At 34.9% G+C, this 8,881-nt stretch overlaps 2 pseudogenes; one reads left to right on the forward strand and one right to left on the reverse strand.

The window, feature by feature from the left end:
• The first annotated feature begins 476 nt into the window (after positions 1-476).
• On the forward strand, positions 477-1,529 carry LOC140507972 (endophilin-A3 pseudogene; annotated as a pseudogene).
• Positions 1,530-7,642: 6,113 nt separating this feature from the next.
• Positions 7,643-8,385, reverse strand: LOC140503056 (translationally-controlled tumor protein-like; annotated as a pseudogene).
• Between the last annotated feature and the right edge of the window lie 496 nt (positions 8,386-8,881).

Here is an 8,881-nt window from a genome sequence, read left to right on the forward strand (position 1 = left end):
TTTTTGGCAAACATAACTGGAGTGGTTTACCATTTCCTTCTCTAGCTCATTTTGTAGATGAGGAACTGAGGCAAACAGAGTTAAATGAATTGCCCAGGACCACACAGCTAGTAAGTATCTTGAGAGGAGATTTTAACTTACAAAGATGAACCTTCCTGACTACAAGTGCAGCAATTTGTCCCACCTAGCTGCCCAGAATTATACATTGTAAGGCAAAACCAATGCACTCATTTTAACATATCCAAAATATATGTCTCTTTGTGCCTTTTGAGTTTGACATCTCTTTGTCAAGACCTGGATAGCAGGGAGTGAGAGTGTGTGACTAACCCAGAGAGCATCAGGATCACTGATCTGGGTGTCAGCTTTGCTCCTGAAACTGCATCCTCCTCCTCCCTGGCCCCCTGTCCTCTGATGCCCCTCTCTCACCTCCTCTCCAGGAGCATCTGGGTACTGTCTGGTCCCACACATGGTCCACAATGTCTGTGTCTGGACTGAAAAAGCAGTTCCACAAAGCTAGTCAGTTCTTTAGTGAAAAAATATGTTGAATAGAAAGAATGAAAATAAATGAAAAATTCCTGGCAATGCAAAATGGAAACAGAAGAAACCAATAAAGCCTTTGTAGATCTTATTACAAATTGTACTGAGTATCTTCAACCAAATTCATCATATAAAATGAAGCTAGCAATGCAGAATACTATGTACAAGATCACAGGTCAGATAGTGATCTCAGGATACCCCAAACCTGAAGGGTTGTTAGGAAAATCTGTGCTGCAATATGGTTCAGAGCATTAGAGGAGACTCTATGTTTGGTCAAGCATTGTTAGATATTGGTGAATCAATGAAGTTGATGACTGAAGTGAAAAACTCACTTGACATCCATGTGAAACAAAACTTTATTGATACACTACAGTTTTTATAAGAGAAAGAGATTGGATATCACTTGAAAAAACTGAAAAGTCATCATTTGGGCTATGAAGGTAAACAAAGAAATGAATCTCTAAGATACCAGGTACAGAAATATGAAAAGTAATAAAAAAAATTGAAGAGTCAAAATAGTTGTCTTGAAAAGGCATGCTTAACTTGTTAGAAAATGATAGGGATCAAGTTAGTCAATCAGTAGTACTGATAGAAGCCATGCTAGATCACCACAAACAGTTTGTCAACATATTGCAGGAGCAGGAAGTTACAGCACCAAATTAAGTATAGCAATTAATTTCTCTAAGTATAATTACAAGCCAAGGACTGCATTCAAGACTTCTAAAATTTACAAGGAGAACAATTAAATTTAATCCAATTCTTCAGAAGATTCAGGTCCTTTGATTCTTCTGGGATCATTTATACTGTCATGTTCTCTATGACTTTGATCCTGAAAGTGAAGAACTTGAATTTAAAGAAGAGGACATTACTACACTAACTAGTCAAATAGATGAAAGCTGATATAAAGGAATATTCCAGGGGCATTTCAGATCTCCCCCATTAATTATGTGTCTGTGCTAGTGCTTTTGCCAACTGTGGATCTCAGTTGGTGACTGAAATTATTTCACCCACGTGTTCTCTCATTGGCATTCTGTGAAAGCCCTAACATATTTAACTGACTAAATGACTTTTGTATGAGTGTTCTCTTTTGAATGAGCTTCGTATTTCTATAAATATTTTACATTTTTGATCACTTAGAAGTGCAATTTTAATTTTTTTGCTTTGTCTATTCAAAGTCACTGATTAGATGTGTATGGATGCTGTTGTTTTTAAATTGTATCTACTACAGAAACTCTTGGTCGATTTTTGTTGTCTATTAGATGCAATGCCTCTTAAAAAACATAAAATATAAAGCTTAAAAAGAGATCTGGGTAGCAAGTTTCATCATTTTTATATTTAAGTTGTTTCAGTTGTGTCCAACTCTTCATGACCCCATTTGCAAGTTTTCTTGTCAAAGATACCAGAGTAATTTGCCATTTCTTCCTCCACCTCACTTTAGAAATGAAGAACTGAGTCAAACAAGGTTAAGTGATTTGCCCAGGGTAACACAGCTAGTAAATGTCAAAGTAAAGATTTAAAACCAGATCATCCTGAGTCAAGACCCAACTCTCTATCCACTGCCCCAGAAAACTGCTGCAGCTTCATCATTACTCCTCTAAAATTATATTTGGTCATTACACTAATCATTCTCTGAAATTTCTTTGTATTTATATTTTTGTTATTATACAGTTCTCTTTGTTCTCCTGCTATATTTTTCTACATATGGGTACTTTGTTTTCTTTGATATTTTTGAGTTATAGGGACACAGATAGGAAAGAAAAGAAAACCAGAATATGCCTGTAATTTAGTGATTTTTGGGTCATGGTTTCACATAGCTTTCCAGAAGTGCTAGACCTCTTTGCACCATCACATGCTATTGTGTTTTTCCACCTATAGTCACTCAGTATTTATTGTTTTGCCATTTTCACCAAACTATTGGCTCTGAGGTGGAGCCAGTTTTGCTTTAATTTGAATTTATCTCATTGCTAGTGATTTGAAACATATTTTTTTAATGTGTGTGTTTTCATCCTTTGTTGCCGAAGAAGACCATGCCATCAGAGAAATAATGACATGACTTGCACTTGACTTTGTTTTGAGTGAGAGAGGGCTGTGCAGGTCACCAGCCTCACTTCTCCTCCAGAGCCATCTGAATCCAGTGACCAGATATTCATCAGGATGACTGGAGATGACCTGGGATGAGGCAATTGGGGTTAAGTGATTGCCCAAGGTCACACAGCTAGTGAGTGTCAAGTACCTGAGGTAAGATGTGAACTCAAGTCCTCCTGACTCCTCCTGACTCCTGCACTGGTGCTGTATCCACTGCACCACCTAGCTGCCCAATATGACTGATTGCAGCTTGTATGTCTTCTTTTGATGACCACCTGTTTATATTTTCTGACCATTTATCAATTAGGAAATGTTGCTTGTATTTTTGTTATAAATTTGAATCAATTCCTTATATATTTAAGTTTTCTTTTAGCAGTTAACTGTGTCCTTTTTAATTTTACCCAAAAAATGCAAATAAATATGGAGAAGCTTGACTTATAGATGGAAATGCTACTGATTGACTAAATCAATTTAAAGTGACATGTAAACACCAGTATTATTATTTTGCAGTCTATAGCTGTCATTTTATCAGTTTAGTGATGACTTTATTCTCTGAGTTTTCTATTGAATTCCAGCTGACTTAAAGCAACGCTTCTAGTGCAATTTGGGTGTATGCTACTAAATGTTTCATGACGTGGATGAGGTACAGGGAAACCACACACACACACACACACACACACACACACACACACACACATACACACACACACACACGTTCTACATTACTGACATTTTCTTAAGAAATCAACAGAACAATAAATCAAATTCTGCTTATTGCTGATGTCTGAGATACAAAATTTCTCTGTCATTACACTAATCTAGAACTCTATCTTCATCTTAAATTATGAAAATTATCTTTATCTTTTTTCTTTATTTTTCTTATTTATTATTCTTTTAAAAATGACATCAAAAAAAATTTTTTTAAATGGCTTCCAGATTCTCTTTCCTTCCAACTCCTCATCCAGCCAATGAGAAGGCCACATTTTATCAATTACATATGAAATAATGTAAAACATAATTCCATATTAGACATATCACACACAAAAGAATTTTAAAAGCAAGAAAATTATAATTCAATTTGCACTCAGAGTTCATCAGTTCCCTGGAGATGGATAACATTTTTTTCTTATCATGAATCCTTTGGAATTGTCTTGGATCACTGCATTGCTCAGAGTAGCCAAGTTTTTCATAGTTGATCATCATTACAATAAGCTATTACTTTGCACACACAAACACACACACACAGTAAGTTCCCATTTCTTCTTATTTATCTTTGCATCAGCTCATATAGTTATTTCCATGTTGTTGCTTTTATTTTTCTGAAATCATCCCCCATTATTTCTTATAACACAGTAGTACTCCATCAAAATCACATGCCACAACTTGTTCAGCCATTTATCAATTGATAAACATCCCCTAAATTTTCAAAAAGAACTGCCATAAATTTTTTAGTTCTTATAGGTCCTTTTTCTTTCTTTGTTCTCTTTTCTGTATAGACCTAGTAGTGGTATTGGTGGATCAAAGAGTGTACACAGATTTAGACCTCTTTGGGCATAGTTCAAGAGTGTTCTCGAGAATATTATAATCAAGTCACTACTCCACCAATAATTCATTAGTGTGCATTACTTTCCCTGATCCCCTCCTGCATTTATCATTTCTGATATGTGTGAGGTTTACTTTCAGAGTTGTTTTCATGTACCTTTCTCTAATCAACAGTGATTTATAGCATTTTTTATGACTATAGATAGCTTTGATTTTTTCTTCTCAAAACAGTCTCCACATTCTCTGAACAGTTGTCACTTGGAGAATGGCTTTCACCTTTAAAACTTTGAGTCACTTCTTTATATATTTGAGAAATTAAGACTTTGATATTGCTTCATTTTCTATGATACAATTTAGCAAAATGTAGTTTCCCTTATTATCTCTTCCAATTAGGTCTAATTTTGCCTGGGATCATACTTGTCACCCCTGCCCTCTTCACCTAAGCTGAACAATAATAGACTCTGTTCCAATCGTTTATTTCAACTTTTTATGTGGCACAGTGCATAGAGTGTCAAGTCTGAAATCAGAGTTATCTTCCCGAGTTCAAATCTGACATTAGACCCTTACTTGCTGTGTGACCCTACATAAATCACTTAACCCTGTTTACCTCAGCTCCTCATTTGTAAAATGAACTAGAGAAGAAAATGGCAAACCACTCTAGTAACTCTGCCAATAAAACTCCAGATAGAGTAAGAAAGAGTTGGACACAACTGAAATAACAGAAAATAACAAATGTGCATTTTTGTTCCAAGTATATATCCGGGAACATATTAATGGGTTCTGGTTTCAAATATATTCTGCTATGCATTTCTATTCTTTGGGTTGGCTCATCTCATTCACAACCATATTTATGATCACTGTTTGTTTTCCTCCATCTCATTTTTCTTTGTTTATCCTTGCCTTTGTCTCTTTTTATCCTCTTCTTCCTGAAAAGTCTGTCTTTCATTCAACAACTGTCTTCCCCTAGTTCACACTTCTTTATTGGGTAAGATAGATTTCTATAGCCAAAAGTGTATGTATTTAAGTGTGTTTGTATATACACACGTACAAAGAGGGAATATATCTATTTCTATCTATATATCTTTCCTCTTTGAACAAATTGAGATGAGAGGGAGATTCAAGCATTGCCCCCCCCTCCATTTTTCTCTCATCTTTTCTAATTTGATGGATATGAGGTAGAAACTCAGAGTTCTTTTCATTTGAATTTCTCTGATTATTAATGATTTGGATCATTTTAATATAATTTTAATAACTTGGAGTTCTTTGAAAACTGTGCATGTTCTTTGTCTGTTGGGAAATGGATATTATAATTTTTAGTCACTTGCTTTGTTGCTCACATATATGTAATCTTGCATGGATATTGAACATGTGGTCATTATATGTGAAATTTGTCACAAAGTTTTTTCCCCAACCATATATTTTCCTTCTTATTTTAACTGCATTTATTTTGTTTCTGTGGAATCTTACATTTTGTGTAATTAAACATGTCTATTTAGTCTTCCATGATCATCTCTTTGATCATGATCTCTGATCATGCTCTATCATCCTATCCATTTATGTAAAGTGCATTTTCTCCTTTTTTCCTTTAATTTGTTTATAATATTACACTATATGTTTAGGCCATGAATAAACATGGAACTTACCTTGTTACATTATTTGAGATGTTTCTCTAATGTTTATTTCTGCCAGACTATATTGTAACTTTCTTAATAGTTTCTTTTTATTCAAATAGTGAATCCTTATCCCAGGATATTTGGGTGTATGAAATATTGGGCACTATTCTTTTTTTTGGATGTCTTTTGATTTGTGCATAAATTGAATTTAAGTGAGGCAGTGTTGCACAAAGCCATCAGCCTCACTTTCTCCACCAGAGTCATCACAGTCCAGTGGCAGGACAGAGTCAAGAAGGTTGGTGATGGCTTAAGATGCAATGGATGACTTTGGCATCTTCAGCCTCCAATCAAGCTCTAAGCAGTCCACATTACCTGCTTCAGCTGCCTTCATGGCCATTGGAACAAATTGTTCTCATCCACCCATTCCTGCAAAGGAAGTCTTCACCCCCCTAACTCACCAATCAGTTTGAGACCCCTTGGTTTCTTTCAGCCTATTTGGGCCTGTCTGCCTAAACTGTTTACCAGGATGTGGCTGCTGTATATGCCACCGCTTCATGGAGCCACTGGTGAGAGTTGGGTGGAACAGATGAACACCAAAGGTGGAAAGAGCCCCGACAAGGGCTCGCAGTCATCACACCAAAGGTACTGGTCCTACTTGAACACACCCTGCACCCTGGCACTATTCTATTTCTTTTTGTATATTTTTTTAAAATTATATCCACTGATTTTAATTATATCCACTGTTTGGTATAGCTATTTTCCACCAGTATTAAATTATTTTGAACAGTAGTACTTTGTAGTATATTTTGAGATCTAGTGTGGATAGGATCTTTGTTAAACCATGTTTTTCAGTATTTCACATGTTACTCTTGAACTTTTGTGTTTTCTGATTAATATTGTTATTATTTTTTCTAGGTCCACAAAAATAATACTTTTGTGATTTAATTGGTATGAGACCAAATGGGCTAAATTATTTAGATAGCAAAGTTATTTTATTTTGTTAGTATGACAGTTATAAGAAAGTGATAGTGCTTTAATTATTTGAGTATGTATTTCTGTAAAATGTATTTTGTATTTGCTTTTATCTAATTCTCATTTATACTGATACAGAGATTCGCAAACATTACACACATTATATAGCTATTTCACCTGAGATTTATTTTCCTGTCTCTTCTCGCTTGGATTTGCTGATAATACATATTATTGCTTATGATTTATGTGAAGTAATTTTATATCTTATAACCTTGATGAATTATTACATTAATAAATTCATTTGAATTTTGAACAAACATCTTATTATCTACAACCAGAAAGAATTTTATTTCTTCTTTGACAGTGGTTATTCCCATGATTTATTTTTCTTGTTTTATTGTTATAATTATCATTTCTAGAACTATATTGAAAAATTGTAGTCAGACTAGACATCCTTGTTTATCCTGATCTTATTGGAAAGACTTCCAACATTTATCCATTTAATAGAAAGGATTGCTTCTGAATTGAAAACATGCTATTCATGATGCCAACTTAAAGGCCATTTTTTACTATTCCTTCTAACTTTTTTTTTTATCAGAAATGGCTATTGGATTTTGTCCAAGATATTTTTGGAATCCATTGATATAGTAATTTACCTTTAATATTTTTATTATTTTGGTCTGTTATATTTATAGTTTTAACTATAATGAACCAATTCTATACTTATAGTATAAACCAATAAGGTCATGAGAACTCTATTTTAGATTATTTGCTAATATTCAATTTAGTATCTTATATAATTATTCTTTAGGGATAGTAGTGTACAGATTTCTCTTTTTGCTTTGCCTATCCATGATTTAGATATCAAGACCACTTTTTGTTTGGGGGGGGGGGGGGTTAAATGCTTTTTATTTTAGACAACCTACATGACATGTTTTTAAAAACAATGCCTCCACTCCAAATAAATCAAGGTCAAAATTAAATGAATAAAGCTCAAGATGACATCAGTCCAAATTTGTCCAAGTTCTGGTGGTGTGTAGATGACAAAAAGCAGCAGCCAGTTATGACAGGCGACTCAAAGTAATCAGCTGAATTTGTTAACATTTCTCCATTTCCAAACCATCCTTAAAGAAAATCATATATAGAGTCACACCATTTTCACGGAAGTCCAAGAGAGCCACCATGCCATCTGGATTCATGTTTTCACCTATGAAGAACAGATAGTTTTTAAAATTAGCAAGGATGTGTTTGATCTGTTCTGCAGCTCCCGTCATAAAAGGTTTTACTCTATCTGGCTTACGTTCTTCAAGTCTGCCCTTGATTGATTTCATGTAGTCTTTGATGTACTTTTTGTAGGATTCTTTTGTGAAACTGGTTTCTTACAGATGATAGTTTATTACTATGTCAACTCCAGTGATTATAGTGGGATCAGTTCCTTCACCCTCAGGACCTTCAGCAGAGGCATTTCCACCGATGAGTGAATCATCAGTGGTACCCTCTGTCCTACTGACCATCTTCCCCTCCACCTCCAGGCACAGCCCGTTCGCGATCTCCTGGATCTTGTAAATGTCAGAGAACATCTCATCATGGCTGATGAGGTCCGGGTAGATGATCATGGTGGCGGCAGGAGGGTGGTGGCGGCGGTGCTAGCGCTGCGGGGGCCCGGAGCTCGGTGTGAGAACGAACGATGCAGCCAGAGCAGCCCTTGGGGGAGGAGGGGGGAGCGGGCTGAAAAGGAAGACCACTTTTTTTATAATAAAAAGAGTTTGTTACACATTTTATTCTTGTTTTTCATGATGCATAATATTTGATAAAATTCACTTGTACATCCCTCTAGTCCTGGAGTTTCCTCCCCTGCTTGGGTTGTTCTTCTATGACTTATTGAATTTCTTCTTTGGATAGTCACTTAGTTTTTCAATTCTTAATTTCATTATTATTCATTTTTTTAACTTTTCTTCTTTCATTTCATCTAATTACAGTTTTTGAAGATGTAACTCATGATAAGTTGATTTGTTTCCTCTTCATTTTTTGTTCATTTTGATAATTTCACTCTTCATTCATTTTTGATACAAAAAAATTTATTTATTTATTTTCATAATATTTTAACTTTTATTTTTTAGCATTTTAATATC

Source organism: Notamacropus eugenii, chromosome 5, assembly GCF_028372415.1.
Source record: "Notamacropus eugenii isolate mMacEug1 chromosome 5, mMacEug1.pri_v2, whole genome shotgun sequence".
Classification (NCBI taxonomy): domain Eukaryota; kingdom Metazoa; phylum Chordata; class Mammalia; order Diprotodontia; family Macropodidae; genus Notamacropus; species Notamacropus eugenii.